General features: G+C 34.2%; 1 protein-coding gene across 4 annotated transcripts in view; it reads left to right on the forward strand.

Annotated features, from left to right (window-relative positions):
* The first annotated feature begins 856 nt into the window (after positions 1–856).
* LOC106871486 (phosphorylase b kinase gamma catalytic chain, skeletal muscle/heart isoform) overlaps positions 857–17,137 on the forward strand; it is an 84,715-nt gene continuing 68,434 nt past the window's right edge. Inside the window, exon 1 of one of the 4 annotated variants that reach the window (XM_089353802.1) lies at positions 857–1,149. The gene's annotated coding sequence lies outside the window, so the exon portion shown is untranslated. Of the gene's footprint in view, positions 1,150–2,202; positions 2,278–5,924; positions 6,215–17,137 lie in introns of those variants that run through there. The other 3 variants (XM_014917967.3, XM_014917966.3, XM_014917968.3) reach the window with 3 other exon arrangements.

The raw sequence follows: 17,137 nt of genomic DNA on the forward strand, positions 1-17,137 counted from the left end.
TATATGGTATGATGTTCTTTTTATTATGCACATTTTTGTGTTTGTGGTTACGATTAATGTAATTTTTTTTACATCTCAGAGAAGTGTTCATAAACTACAAACAATACAAAGAAAAATTGATTTAAAAATTGCTTGTTTATTTTTTTTTGTCTTGTGATTGTTTCGTCAGAGTTTTTTTTTTGTAATGCTTATCGTATTCAAAACTGACTATAGGTGTCTTATGTCCACAAAAATATAAATTTTGAACAAAAATAACAGAAGATGCAGAATTTGTTGATAAAAAAATATACTAATTAAAGAATTACTAAATTTCCAGAGTAGAAGAAGTAAGTTGTACTATTTTGGCATTTCTGTGAAGCGAAATGTGCTAGAGACCATCTCAAAGTCATTGGTTGCTTTGGGATAGCAACAATACAATAATACTTTATTGTATATACATATATATAAATTCAAATTTATATATAGCAGATATATAAGTGTGGGACATTCATCGGTAAGCAGTGTGTCAGTCTTATGAACATGGTATCGAGGGAAAATAGAGTGCGGAACAATAAAAAAGGAAAAAAAGCTGGTGAAGATTGGGAATATTTGAGAATTAGTAGCAATAATATAGTATCAATAGAAGTTATGCACCACTCCATTGTCCTCCTACATACTTATATTCCAATGGTAGTTGTAATAGTGGTAGCTATAGCATTCTCTCGACATCCGCTCCTAGTCCATTATAGTAAAATTGCTTTATAAAGCACCCAATGAAACAGAATTATTACATAAAACGTACCAATGAAAACCATTTATTAGCTCTCTCTCTATATCTGATGTCTAGCCGAAGTAAATAGTGTTTCAAACGTAAATTATGACGTCACGGTAACTTGTGTAACAACAACATTATATCACATGTAGAAATTTGTTTTTAACAATTTGATATAGTACTGAAATCTTTACAGGTTTGTATTGTCATTATTGTTTATATAAAGGCAGTGTGATGTAGTACTATAACATGGAATATATATTGATTAAAAAACAAACAAACAATAATTCTTGTGATACTCGATCACTTTTGGCATCAATTATATAATCTGTAAGTGTGCCATCCAGATGAACGATTAGTTAATTTTGGTACATATAAATTAATATTTTAGTTGTGTTGTAAGTTTTACTTTTTCATATTTTTTTTTAATAACTGATATCGAAATTATTAATATATTTCATTAAAATCATCTTTGTATATTCTGTGCTGGATAAAATAATGTCGAATTGCATGTGTCCTTCCTCCCATATTCGATTGTTTAAATCAAATGATTGTTGTTATTTTGTTTGTGTTCATATATAGTCTGGGTTCAAATTCTGTCGAAATTAACTTAGCAATTAATCCCTTCGGGGCCGTTAACATGAATAATCAATCGAGTACTGGGTTTGATTTAATCGACTATATTCTCCTATTAAATTTGAGACCGCGTGTCTATAATTAGAAATAAATATTTACTTATTTTATTATTACTTTTGATTGATTATAAATAAAAATAGCAGCTGAGACAAAGTTATAGATGGGTAGATAGAGACAGATGCAGAGAAAAGCAGAAAAAAGTCAGGATGATGAATAAAAGCGCGCGAGAAAGGGTAAGAGTAAGCGAGAGGAAGATGTAGAAAACACGAGGAAGAAGAAATAATATTTGAATAGAAAATTTAAAGTCAGTGGTAATTAACAAATAATTTCTAACGAGCGTCGATAAGAGTTCAAACAGATCAAAATAAAAATAGTTCTACACTCATCAGTGAAAGTAGAATTATGTAACAGTGAAAGTAAGAGAAAATGTATTAGTACAGAACACATGGAATAGGTCACCTGAAGGTGCATAATAGAGACTATACTTTTATTGAAGACAGAGGCAATAGGTGATGGGAAAGAGGGAAACGGGAAGAAAAAAAATTATAATGAAATCGGAAGCAAACTAGCGACTGATAACGGGTAGTTAACATGCCGTGAATATTCGATTATAAAGAATATTTAGCGTCGACTTTTATCTTAATTTTACCAATCAGTGCGCGCGTATTGGCCTTCCTCCCACTACTATGCTGTGGGCGTTGGCGGCGGTGGAAGGCAAGGCGCATTGCCGACTCTCTCCTGCACCTTTAACAACTACTATATACAGTAGACGATCACATTACCAGTTTATATTACTATTTATATATTTTTTAACCACACTTCTTGGATTGCCAAAGATCTGTTGTCACCACACCATTTGTTTTATAACATGCAAGTCGGCTGACGTTGCGGTAATTTCAATATTCTATTCGTCTATACCTGCGCAAGTTTATATATTTGAAATGTTGCATGTATTTTACTTTTCTTAAGAAAAAAAAAATCAGTTACTGTTTATCATCAATATTCTTATGTTTTTTTTTTGTTTTCCCTTAGTGTACGGGTGGTCTATATTTTATTATTTTTGCCTGCAATTTCAATTTTGTGATAATTTTAATTGCATTATTTGCGTTATTAATTAGTGACTAAACATTATAATACCGTTATAGTAAAATAACATCCACTTAATTCATCGATTATCCTTTTTTTCTTATCTTCACTACCTTGATTGATATGATTTCGAAAATTATATCAATCAATAGTGGTGATACGAATTACTCTCACACACACACACACACACACATTATATAAGATATTTCCATCATCGCATATATACACAGACAAAACAAAGCACAATATGCCAGTGTCCTTCTCTTTGCGATTGTTTTTAATTTCTTTTCGGCAAATAGTTGGTATATCGTTGAATTTGTCAGTGAAATTTTTTGGAACTTATAATTATTGAGTATCAGAACTTCCATAGAATACAGCAATAAAGCCATCATACTCACATCCATCCATACATCCACCCCTCTTTCTCTCTCTCTCTCTCTCTCTATATATATATATATATATGTATATATATATGTATATATATATATATATATATATATATATTCATTCTTGTTTCAGTCATTTATTCAAACAAATCGACCCCAAGACTTATTCTTTGTAAGCCTACTACTTATTCTATCGGTCACTTTCGCCGAACCTCTAAGTTACGGGGACGTAAACACACCATCGGTTGTCAAGCGATGGTAGTGGTGGTGGGGGGACTAACACAGACACACAAATACACACACACACATATATACGGCGGGCTTCTTTCAGTTTCCGTCTAACAAATCCATTCACAAGGCTTTGGTCAGCACTAGGCTAGAGTAGGAGACACTTGCCCACTCCTGCGCATGTATATATATATATATATATATATATATATATATATATATGTACACACACACATGTGTGTGTGTGGTACACGTCATAAAGCTTAAACTCTTTATGGGTGGGTAATTCCATAAACTGGCCTTCCCCACTTTTGATATATATATATTGTTATACATGAGAATGCTCATATTTTATCAATTAAACACAGGCACAAGAATCTTGCCGAATAAATATATAAACAAATACACATAAACAAATATTTATGACGGTAGCGCCTCAGCGTGACTGCAGCTTTAAAGTTGAAACAAGTTAAAGAGTTCTCCCTCTCTCTCTCTCTCTCTCTCTCTCTCTCTCTCTATATATATATATATATATATATATATATATATATATCATCATCGTTTAACGTCCGCTTTCCATGCTAGCATGGGTTGGACGATTTGACTGAGGACTGGTGAAACCAGATGGCTACACCAGGCTCCAATCTGATTTCGCTGAGTTTCTACAGCTGGATGCCCTTCCTAACGCCAACCACACAGAGCGTGAAGTGGATGCTTTTACGTGCCACCGGGCCCATCAGCCTGGCTAGGCTTTAAAAGGGCGCATTTGATTTGATATATATATATATATATATATATATATATATATATATATATATATATATATCTTGCCTCAACAGGTCTTCGCAAGCAGGGTTTTCAGTGTCCAGTGAAGTAAAGATACGGATTAGTGAGCTGGCTACACGTCTGGCAGAGGTCACAGATTATGCTCTCACTTGCCTTGCACGGTCTTCTCACGTACTGCATATTTCCCGGTCACTAGTCACTAGTCATTGCCCCGAAGAGGCCTAAAGTTCGAAGGTCGTGCTTATATATACGTATATATACTTTTTCTCCCTCCTCTCTCTCTCTCTCCACCCCTACACATTCAATAATACTATAAAATGAGACAAATCCTTTCAAAAAATTTAAATCTGAAGAATCTATTAAAGTAGATGCAAGCGCTAATATATGATTTATAAAAACATGTGACATATTAATAAAATCTGTATTAATAAAAATCTGTAAATGTACAACCATCCAGATCTCTGATTATTTTTTCTAATATGTACAGGAATTACATATTGGAAAAAATAAGGTACTCAGATATCTGGATGGTTGTACATTTACAGATTTTTATTAATATGTGATATGTTTTACAAATATTAGCGCTTGCACCTATTCTTGTAGGTTAAATATATATATATATTATATATATATATATATATATATATATATATATATATATATATATATATATATATATGTGTGTGTGAGTAAAAATAGATACAAAAAAAGGGGTTTTGTATGATTGTGTATAGAGGAATATATTATTTTGTTTAAAAGAGTTCCAACTCTGTCTGTTTTTTATGTTTTATTTATATTCTTGTAAAATTAATGTGGAATATGGAATATATAATATAAAAATGGATGGTACAATGAAATAAAGTCTTGAATGTCTTATTGAATATATATTTAATCCTTTATATTGAACACTCAATATTTCATCTATTCAATAAGACATATTCCATATATTCAATAAGACATTCAATACTTTATTTCATTGTACCATCCATTTTTATATTATATATTGTATATTCCATATTCTATATCCCACATTAATTTTACAAGAATATAAATAAAACATAAAAAACAGACAGAGTTGGAACTCTTTTAAACAAAATAATATATAAATATAAATATATAAATATAAATATATATATAAACATAAATATATATATAAACATAAATATATATATAAATATATTTTATATATATATATCATATATATTATATATATATATATATATATATATATATATATATATGTGTGTGTGTGTGTGTAGGAGAGTATTGTAGTTCGCTTGAAGCATTGTGTATTGTTTGTAAAGAATAAAAAAAAATCTTGTATTATATTTTGTTCCTGACTGATATACAGATAAATTTCAGTGTTACAAACACAACATTACATATAATTGTGATGGGGGTGAAAGACCAGTTGTGTTACTCTTTTGCATCTCGGTTCAATAAAAGTTAAATGAACCGTATTCTTTATTTGCATGTCTCTACTCTCTCTGTCTATGTTTTATTCGTGCCAAAGAAAAATATATGAAAAAATTCTATAAATATGCACACTAGATTGATATGTAGCAATCAAGTCATATAAATAGTTTTGTCATATGTTGATCTATGTGTGTTTTTAAGGAAACGTGTTTACAAAGTATCGTGTTTATTTTATGCTTGATAGATTTAATTCATGCTCTATTTAATGTAACACCAAATGTTTACGTTTAGTATGATGTCCAATATTGGAATCAGCTGTATGTGGGGGGGGGGGTGACATTTGAAAATAAAGTATTTGCCATAGTTTCGTAAGATAAGTCTTGCCTAAGTATTCAAATAAAAAAAAAAGGAAGTATATGACTTATTCTCGTAATAGTAAATCAGTTTATTATATTATTTGCACATCGTTCACAGAATATTTAATATTTTAGGGGTATTTCTTTATATTCCTAAATAACTTCTTTCTCGGTGTATCATGAATGAACAGGATTTCGTTGCTTCATATTCTTAACTCGTCTTTTTATTCAGTTATCGAATTTGTGTTTCGATTTTCATAGATATTGTGTAGGATGGATATGTAGAAAAAGGGACAAACGAAAAACTATTTTTAACACTGTTCTCTTAATCTAATGAATTTACTTGATTGACTGACTGCCCCACACACACACACATCGAGAAAAAACAACACCCGAAGTAGAAATAGTTTATCTTTCGGACTGATTGGTATTTGCTCGATAAATAGCCATATTATTCAATATCTGATATGTTGTTATCGACTAACACATATTGATTACGAAAGGACATATAACATCGCTAGTCTCCTTGAACGTTTATTTGTCTTTTAATTTAACTCATGTACGGAATGGTATGTAGCATGTCATTATTGTCTTTGAAAATACTTTGGTCATTGGTAATATGAAGATATACATTCAATTATATGATACTTCTTTTTTCTAGTAAAATTTTAATTTCTGTTTAGAATCGATCTTCCTTTATTTCTCGGAAAAATTATTCTTTCACCGAATCTATTCCTTTTTACAGAACTAAACTATATAATAATACCTCGTTCAGAGATTTAACATTGTTTATATAAAAAATATATCTACTTTTAACAACTGTATCTAACCAACAGCAAATTGATAAAACCGTCTTCAAAAACGTCTCATTAATACTGAGAGGCCTTATAGCATTTATCAAAAGAAACAACACTACCCTGCTTAGTTTGTTCAAACTCAAACAGCTTATCCAATTACCTTGTCTTCAAACTACTTTTTATGTTTTTGAAATATTAGAATCAACAAAAGGAAGAGTCTGGTTAATAAAAAAACAACAACAAAAAGCAAACAAACATACAAACAAAAACAATGCAGCTGCACTTGGTGCTTCATCTTACTCAACTCTAGTTTCATTCAGCAGGTGTTGCAAATGCTTCCACACCCTGTTATGAGTTGATCAGCCTAACCTAACACATATCTGGATGTTATAAATTGTGATTGCGATTATCCATGCAATTAGTAGATAAAAAGTTTCTCCATAGGTGTTTGAAATGTAAAAAAAAAACAGTAGGCGCAGGAGTGGCTGTGTGGTAAGTAGCTTGCTTACCAACCACATGGTTCTGGGTTCAGCCCCACTGCGTGGTACCTTGAGCAAGTATCTACTACTATAGCCTCGGGCCGACCAAAGCCTTGTGAGTGGATTTGGTAGACGGAAACTGAAAGAAGCCCGTCATATATATATATGTGTGTGTGTGTGTGTGTTTGTCCCCCCACCAATGCTGGGCAACCGATGGTGGTGTGTTTACGTCCCCATAACTTAGCGGTTCGGCAAAAGAGACTGATAGAATAAGTACTAGGCTTCCAAAGAATAGGTCCTGGGGTCGATTTGCTCGACTAAAGGCGGTGCTCCAGCATGGCTGCAGTCAAATGACTGAAACAAGTAAAAGAGTAAGAGAGTACAAACTGGAGCAATAATTCATATAAAATCAGTTGATTGAACATTTTGGAGAATAAAAGCAATGCAGGGGATGGAAGTGGATTTTTTTCTTTCACTCTAACTAGTGAACTCATTATATTATTTACAAATGTGACCTTGGTGATGTGTATTTAGTTTTCCAAACACTTTCTTGTGGTATTTTCCCTCTACTGTGCTGTTATAATTTTCATTTGTTGTTTAAACTCAGGTCAGCTTTGATTGAACAAACCTATGATCAGAAGCATTGTATCTGTTCTCATCCCGTGTTCTCTAGGGAATTAGTGACTATATTGTATCATATGTGGTATGGGGTTGATTTGGCTACTATTTCTTGTAGGTCAAGCAATCACATAGAAGCTCTCATTTTAGCTTTCTGCAGCTGTATATTTAAAATTGTTCAGCTTACTCTGTTTGACAATACTGCATTTTTTCCCCCAATCCTACCTGGCATTATGCCATTCGGTGTAACTGCATATGTTGTTGAACCATCCTGTGATGAGATAACAGCCAATAGACTTGCTACTAATATAGCTTCCTCTCTGACATTAGCAGTAGAACCTCAGTACAGCTGGTGGACTCCCTCGAAATTGTTCATTTTAATACTTTTACTTTTATAGTGCTAATCGGTGCTTCTTTAGCATGAGGCCTACCACAGTATCCTGTAGCTGATACAGCCTATGTTGTCAAATTACCTGATCTGGGTTAGAGTTAAGAATTACAGGTTAGAATTTGGGTTACTGTACACTGAAGAAGCACCACTGCATGTTTATGAGCATTTTTGGTGGGGTATAGAAACAAAAGTACCCTGAAGTTCTTTGATATTATATTTGGTTCTGTGGCCAGTCCATAATTTGTCTTTGTTGAATAATATTTATCAAACTTGAGTCTTTGATGCAGCTGAAAAATTTCAATATGGAGTTATTCTTTTATTCTTTTACTTGTTTCCGTCATTTGACTGTGGCCATGCTGGAGCACCGCCTTTAGTCGAGCAAATCGACTCCAGGACTTATTCTTTGTAATGTTATTTACATTGTTTACATTTGACGCGGGTGACACGTAAAAGCACCCACTACACTCTCTGAGTGGTTGGCGTTAGGAAGGGCATCCAGCTGTAGAAACTCTGCCAAATCAGACTGGAGCCTGGTGTTGCCATCCGGTTTCACCAGTCCTCAGTCAAATCGTCCAACCCATGCTAGCATGGAAAGCGGACGTTAAACGATGATGATGATGATGATGATTATCCTCATCTTGTTTGTAAATTATGTACATAATTCCTCATCTCTTAAATATAGAACTGTGTTATTCTTTGTAAGCCTAGTACTTATTCTATTGGTCTCTTTTGCTGAACCGCTAAGTTACGGAGACGTAAACACACCAGCATCGGTTGTCAAGTGATGTCGGGGCGGGGGGACAAATATAGACACACACATACATATATATATATACATATATACGATGGGCTTCTTTCAGCTTCCATCTACCAAATCTACTCACAAGGCTTTGGTTGGCCCGAGGCTATAGTAGAAGACATTTGTCCAAGGTGTCATGCAGTGGGACTGAACCCAGAACCATGTGGTTCGTAAGCAAGCTACTTACCACACAGCCACTCCTGCGCCTATGTATAGACTTTGTGTAAGGCAAGATGATGTTATTTTGCCATTGTTCTGCTGAAACACAAAAATGTTCTCAAGGAGGAATAAAACAGTTCACCATGTGGAACAAAAGTGGTCTAATGTTTTAGACAAAACACTTCACTGAGAAGAGATGAAATATTTTGTCATTTCATGTTTCCAACAAAAGATTTGGCTTACAATGAAGGATTTCTTCCTCACAGCAAAATACTTCATTCCACTCAACAAACTTTTTATACTTATTAGTTGCCACATTGGTTTTCTTGATGTCTACTGTTGCAGTCTTTTCAGTAAAGTATTGTTCTTATCAAACTAGTTTAGATTGTTAGTGACCTCAACAAAATATTTAAGAGAATGGTTTCTATTTTGTATCCTAAGCATAATTGCAACCAACTTCCATAGATTTATTATTGATCAGCTTTGTGGAATTATGTCTCTACCTGCAGATTCACACTGTAAGATGGTATTTATAATTTCTTGTAATAAGGTTTCCATTTCCAGGCAAATATCTTTATACTGCAGTTCTTTAGGTTATTTAAGATGAACTCCTTGTCTGATTGCTGCTTGACTCGGCTCCATTCTTTGCTGTCTCAGCATCATTGAAGTAGTTTTTGTTTCTGGTGTAATCAATTCACTTGACAATAACCAGTCCCAATTGTCTTAGAGTGTCTGTATCAAGGATTACCAACATTCCAGTTACCATCCATTTCCATACGAGATGAAATACCTTCATGGCAACATATCCAAATACCTCTTTTTGCATGTGACAATTGTTTTCTTCCTCAGACAGCTGTTTAGCTGGGACTCTGAGATGGATAGTTGCATCATAAATATTCATTCCACTATAGGCACAAAGCTTGAAATTTGGGGTGAGTGAGCCTCTTGATTATATCAACCCTAGTGTCCAACAGGTACTTAATTGACCTTGAAAGGATGAAAGGCAAAATTAACTTTGGTGGCATTTGAACTCAGAATGAACGTAAAGCCTGAAAAAATGGTACTAAGCAGTTTGTCCAGCATACTAATGATTCAGCCAGCTTACCACCTTAGTTACATCATACATATGGACCATCACACAGTAACTAGTTAGAAATTCCATCTGTTTAATAACTGCTATATTCATCTGACTGCTTGGTACTTCCACACAAATTTTTCTAACAAACTATCTTCATGTAATGTCTCTAACTTGTAGACTCAAGCCATGCCCAACAGAATTTCCGTGGGCAAACTGAATATCTGGTATAGCTTGCAAATGTGCCACAAATATATTGTTAGCTATTAGTGCTCTGAACATTACTTATACCATTCCTGTTAAACATTACAACTGTTAATTCAATGTCAGTGTGATTCTCTTTGTCATAAAATAATGCCATATCACAATTGAGGGCAGTATAACAAGGCACTCTGTTGGTTATGATGATGATGAGGGTACCAGTTGATCCTATCAATGGAACAGTCTGCTTGTGAAACTAATGTGCAAGTGGTTGAGCACACTGACATGCGTACCCTTAACATTGATCTCGGGGAGATTTAGTGTGACTGAGAATGTTACAAGGCTGGCTCATTGAAATACAGGTACAACTCATTTTTGTCAGCTGAGTGGATTGGAGCAATGTGAAATAAAGTGCTTTGCTCAAAGACACAAAGCACTGCTGGGAATCAAGGGCAACATATTTTGGCAATGTCTCTCTTGGAAGATTGTCCAGTTGTTCATATACTCCGAAAATAAAATCAACTAGAAATGAAAAATGTTCAAGTCAGAGAATATTGCGAAAGTCATGCAAAGATGGTAGTGATACTATGAATTTTGTTTATAGTATTGGCAATCTGAATTTCATTTTACGAATTATTTTCAGTTTGCAGTTTAACATGATAGTTTATAATACCAGAGAATAATTATAACATAATCCTCCAATCACCTTGAAATTAAAAATCTGTTTGCATCTTTTGTATGTACAAATTATAATCCAGTGGTTTTTGTCTTCCACATCACTTGTATCCTCTTTAATCGACTTTTTTTCTCAGTACAGTAGTATTTTCTTTGTCATCATCATTGTCATTGTTGTCATCATCATTCTTGCCGTCGTTGTCATCATCATCATCATGTAAAACCATTCAGACTTAATTATATTGGAGAAGTCTTATGATTACTAATTAAATTCATATGCACTATTATAATTTATTCTGATTCCTTTGGTAGATATTGTTCCTTCTGGCAGCTTCTGATTGGTTAAATGTTATTCTCTGTTTCTTTGTATGTTGCCCAACCATACATTTGAAACATTTTTGTTTACCAGACATCCTGTTTCATAGTTTAAAAAAAATACCTTTTTTCAATAGTTTATTTAGATTACAAATATGTATATTTAGCATGCATAACTAAATATATATATATATGGAATCATATTCATATATATTTAATCTCACTGTGATATTAAGTCATCATATGACCTTTTCAGTAACCTGGAATGACGATTGAAGCAGCAACTAGTTTTTTCATACTCTGAACTCATTAGAATTTACTTAACTCTCTTTTCCAAGCTGCTCAGTGTTAGTAGTGGGTACCATGATATTTTTCTTCTGTCTCTTTATATACTCTTGAGCATTATATTATCTACTTTGCTATACAAACATGAGTTTGAAGTTTCTATGAATAGAGATCTGTATCTATTTGTGAAACTGGTTAGCTGAATGCTTTTGTTTAGCATGCAATTGTAACATGGTGGTATTACCTATCAGTCTCATGTATTGAAAATGCTAATATATTTTGTTTAATGAATCTATATAATGGTTGGTTACTTTAATTAATGATGCAGTATTGTTAGTCATTTACCTTAAATACTCAAGCACTATCTTTTATTTGTTTACCTAACTAGGACAGATTTTTACTATGAAGGTCAAACTTGCTTTTTGAAGCTTGTTGCATCAGATTTTTGTCAGTGATAGTATTGTGAATTGGTTAATTTACCCGAATGACATATTTGCAGACCTATTCAAAACATGAGTCACCTACTTGTTTGATTATTACTGGATGATTTAAGAAATCACTCAAAGAATGTACAAAATTGCATAAAATTGGGAAGATTTGAAATATATCATCATCATCTAACATCTGTTTTTCATGCTAACATGGGTTGCAAAAAGTAATAATAATGATAATCTTTTCTACTATAGGCACAAAGTGGGAAATTGTGGAGGAGGGGACTAGATGATTACATCGACCCTAGTGCACAACTGGTACTTAATTTATTGACCCTGAAAGGAAGAAAAGCAAAGTCGACCTTGGAGGAATTTGAACTCAGAACGCAGCAATGGGTCAGATACCATTAAGCATTTTGTCTAGTGTGTTAACAATTCTGCCAGCTTGCTACCTTAATAATAACAATAATAATAATAATCCTTTCTACGAAAGACGCAAGGCCTGAAATTTTGGGGGATGCTTAATTGATTGACTCCAAAATGATGAAAGGCGAAGTCGACCTCGGAATTTGAGCTCACAAGGTAAAGATGGATGAAATACTGCTAAGAATTTCACGCGGTTGCTAACGATTCTGGCAGCTCACTGCCTTAATAATAATAATAATAATAATAATAATAATAATAATTTTCTTATTGAAGTACAAGGCCAGCAATTTTAGGAGGAGGATGTTAGTCATTGGCCATCGTACTTGACTGATTGTTTATTGTATTGATCTTGACAGGACAAACAATGAAATTGAATTCAGAAGATAAAGAGCCAGAACAAATTATAATAATGATGATAATAATAATAATAATTAGAAAGGATGAAAAATTTTGCCTTTCATCCTTTTGAGGTTGATAAACTGAGTACTAGTTGAGGGCTAGGATTGATGTAATTGACTAGTCTCCACCCCTGAAATTACTGATCTTGTGCTAAACTTTGAAACCAATATTCAGTACAACATGGAACAAAAATAAAGAATAAATAAGTTAAAATGGCAGTGAAGCAGCAGAATATTGGAGTAAATACATCTAGTTCTTTGTTCTGTGTTCAAACCATACTATGGTTAACTTTTGTCTTTTATTCAACCAAGGTCAATAAAATAATTACAATATTAGTTTCAAATTTTGGCACAAGGCCAGCAATTTTTGGAAGGGGTTATGTTGATTATATCGACCCCCAATGCTTAACTGGTACTTATTTTATTGACTTCCCCCCCCAAATGATGTAAGGCAAAGTTGACCTTGGCGGAACTTGAAAATGATTACAATATTGACATTACATGTGTCTTCTGTGGTTACTTGATTCAAATTCATAATAATTCATGTTCATACCATTTCTCTCATACTCTGTCAAGATCTTTTTTTTTTCTCAGTACTACACAATACATTAGTAATTATTACCAGTAGATACTATGGACATAGAAAATAATGGTGATTATGATGAACCATCATAATCACCATTATGATTATGGTGATTATGATGAATTTTTATAGGCCATGATTAATATATTGAGCATCATAGATCTCAAAGTATCAGATGTTTGTACGCTTCAAAGTAGAATATAATCATCAATGAAAGACAGATTAGATTACATGAAAAAATGTTTGAATGATAGCAATGGAAGGAATAACTACATGTAGAAAAAACAAAGCAAAAACAAGAAAAAAAAGTTTGTTGAAAGATATAATGACAAGATTGAGAGAGAAAAAAGAGAATAAAGATGAATTCCAGTGTTTTGTTCAAACATATACAGGTCTACACACATGCACTCGCTGTCAGTCTGTCTGTGTCTGTCTGTCTCTCTCTCATGCACACATACATACACATCGTTAATAATACTATTTGATTGTTTACATAAGAGTATCACTGCGTTTTACAAGAACAATAAGTGTAGATTATTCAATGTATTAGAACAAGATTCCAATCATTGAAGCAATCAAGTCAGAAAGAGAAAGAGAGAGAGAGAGGGAGGGAGAGACAGAGAAAGAAGATGGGTCAGGTTGTTAGAGTAGTGGACAATCTGCCTGATGGTCAGTAAGGGTAGTTGACAACCAGTCAAAGGCTGGTAATTTCTATCCTGGCCTATACTGGCAAAAGTGTTGGTGATAGGGTAGATTGTTATCTCCTGTATAAAAAAAAACTGAAATTGTGTGAACAGTTGAGAAATATAGGCGCAGGAGTGGCTGTGTGGTAAGTAGCTTCCCTAACAACCACATGGTTCCTTGGGCAAGTGTCTTCTACTATAGCCTCGGGCCGACCAAAGCATTGTGAGTAGATTTGGTAGACGGAAACTGAAAGAAGCCTGTCGTATATATGTGTATGTATACATATATGTATATGTGTGTGTGTGTTTGTGTGTCTGTGATTGTTCTCCCAACATCGCTTGACAACCGATGGCGGTGTGTTTATGTCCCCATAACTTAGCAGTTCAGCAAAAGAGACTGATAGAATAAGTACTAGGCTTACAAAGAATAAGTCCTGGGGTCAACTTGCTCGACTAAACGCAGTGCTCCAGCATGGCCGCAGTCAAATGACTGAAACAAGTAAAGAGTAAATAAAACAAGGTTAATTATTTCTATAACTCCTTCATCTTTTCTTCTCTTTTGGTAGTAGGATGAATTCAAAGTTTGTTGGAAACTGAGGTGTTCTGTAATGTAGGAGCAGAGGTACTGAGCTTATTGATTAGGGTGTTGGACTAATCATCATCATCATCATTGTTTAACATCTGCTTTCCACGTTGGCATGGGTTGGGCGGTTTGACTGAGGGCTGGCAAGCCAGAAGGCTGCACCAGGCTCCAATCTGATCTGGCAAAGTTTCTACAGCTGGATGCCCTTCCTAATGCCAACCACTCCAAGGGTGTAGTGGGTGTTTTTTACATGCCACCGGCACGAGGGCCAGTCAGCTGGTGCATCGACCATGTTTGAATGGTGCTTTTTACATGCCACCAACATGGGAGCCAGTCAGGCGGCACTGGCATCAACCATGCTTGAATGGTGCTTTTTACATGCCACCAGCATGGCACCAGTCAGGTGATAATTGTAAAATTGTGGTTTTGATCCTTGGACTGGGCAATGCATTGTCTTCTTGAGCAAAACACTTCATTTCATGTTCTAGTTCATTCAGCTTGCAAAAATGAGTAATATGGTAAAGTCACAAGAGGCCTGGCAAGCTAGCCATAGATTGGGGACTGACCTAAAGGGGAACTTCTTGACTGATGGGCCAGAGGCCTACCTTGTGGTTGGGTACTACCTTTTTTAACCTGTTATTTGGAAGGTTGTTAAGGCACTGCTCATTAAAGACATTGTCATCATTTATCATCATTATAATCATTTTACATCCACGTGCTGGTGTCACATAAGAGCACCTGTGCTGGTGCCAGGTAAAAAGCACCCATGCTAAGGACCCAATACACTTTGTAAAGTGGTTGGCATTAAGAGGGGCATTCAGCTGAAGAAACAGTGCCAAAACAGAGAATTGGAGCTTGGGCAACTCTCTGGCTGGCCAGCTCCCATCAAAACTGTCCAACCCATGCAAGCATGAAAAATGGACATTAAATGATGATGATGATGATGATTTTCCTGGTTGGCATGGATTAGACAGGTTTTCTGTTTTATAGTTGGATGCCCTTCTTGTTGCCATCTTTTGTTCTCTTTTAATCATTTTTTATAGTACACAAGGATGTGGTGTACTTATTCTAAAACTGAGACTTTCATAGCATATCTCAATATAGTCAGCTTGTTGGCATTTGCACTTCTCAGCTATGCTTATAGAAGGATTTGTGTCTGGTAATGCAAAATAACAATGCACTGATAAGTTATTTAATGAAGTGTCTACCACATTTTCTGGCATACAATTTGATGTATTATGAAGTATAAACATTGTCATCGTATTTCCAAATCCTGCTGCGTTTCATATGGAAATTTTGGTCATCCAAATCTATCTTAGTGTACAAGTTAACCTACCTTTTTTGAAGGGTGTAAATTTTGGTCTGAAAAGTTTGAGTTGTATACAGGAAAATACAGTATTTAGACTGGGCTATTGAAAGTGAATTGTGTTTTCCATGGACATAATGTTGGATTGTGATAGTAAAAACTGGGCTAGAGGCAGGGTTATCCATTTTTGGTGGTAACGTTGGCTTAATGACACTATAATTTAGTTGGTATGAGAGAAAGAGGGTCATCATCTCGTTCACAACGAGAAAATAGAAATTCACGAGATGCTTGTAATAAGTCATAACTTTTATTGCTGGAGGTAATGTGTTAACATACAAGGTTAATTGAAGGAAAGCTTATAACATTACAAGAATATGTTCTGTTTGCAGTCACATGTCTCCAAGTAGGGCGAGCATGTGCATGAGCGGGCGTAAAGTGCAGTGGCTTGACTCAATGCCAGCCTAAGGCTAGACAGACATGGAGTGGTACAAATTTAGAATTTCTTTCCTTTACGTAAGGGATGGACCGGAAGTCCCTGACTTCCACATAAACTGGAAGCTTCCAGAAAGTTCTCGAACATTCTGGAAGCTCGAGGGAGATTACTTGTTAAATCCCTTTTTTACTTTGCTTCCTGTCGTAGCCATCAGGGGTCACTACACCTGCCTCTAGTCCATTTTTATCATATTAATATGATATTAGCTCTATAATGTCTAAACTGTCATTTTTCAGGAAAAAATTTAACATTTGTTAATATTTTTCAACTTATTTTAGTGGTAAGGAGTATGTTTGAGGTCAGAATTAAAATTTTCTAAAATTTACATGAATATATAAATTACAAAAAATACCATATGTATTGATATATATTTGCTTACATGTAATATTGTTCAAGTATAAAAGATCCTTAGAGCTTGTCTAAGTCTTCTATTGTGTTATTTCTTCCCATAAAATCCTAGTTTTGAAACAATAATTATTAACAACAGGTGTGATAGAAATAAGATATGTTTTATAATGATAATCAGGATAGTGATAATAGGCTATTGTGTTTTGATTTATATATTGACCTTGGCAGAACTCAAAGTATCAGAAATTTGTACTCTCCAATGCAGAGTGTAATCATCAATGAAGGACAAATTATATTGCCTGAAGGAATGTTGAATAATAGCAGTGGAAGGAATAACACAGAAAAAATAAGACATACTTTGTAAAAAGTTTGATAAAGAAAAGATGGAATACAGATGAATTCTTGTATTTTGTTGAAATATATGCATGTGTACACACATGTGTTCTC

This window comes from Octopus bimaculoides, chromosome 6, assembly GCF_046866305.1.
Source record: "Octopus bimaculoides isolate indiv1 chromosome 6, ASM4686630v1, whole genome shotgun sequence".
Lineage (NCBI taxonomy): Eukaryota > Metazoa > Mollusca > Cephalopoda > Octopoda > Octopodidae > Octopus > Octopus bimaculoides.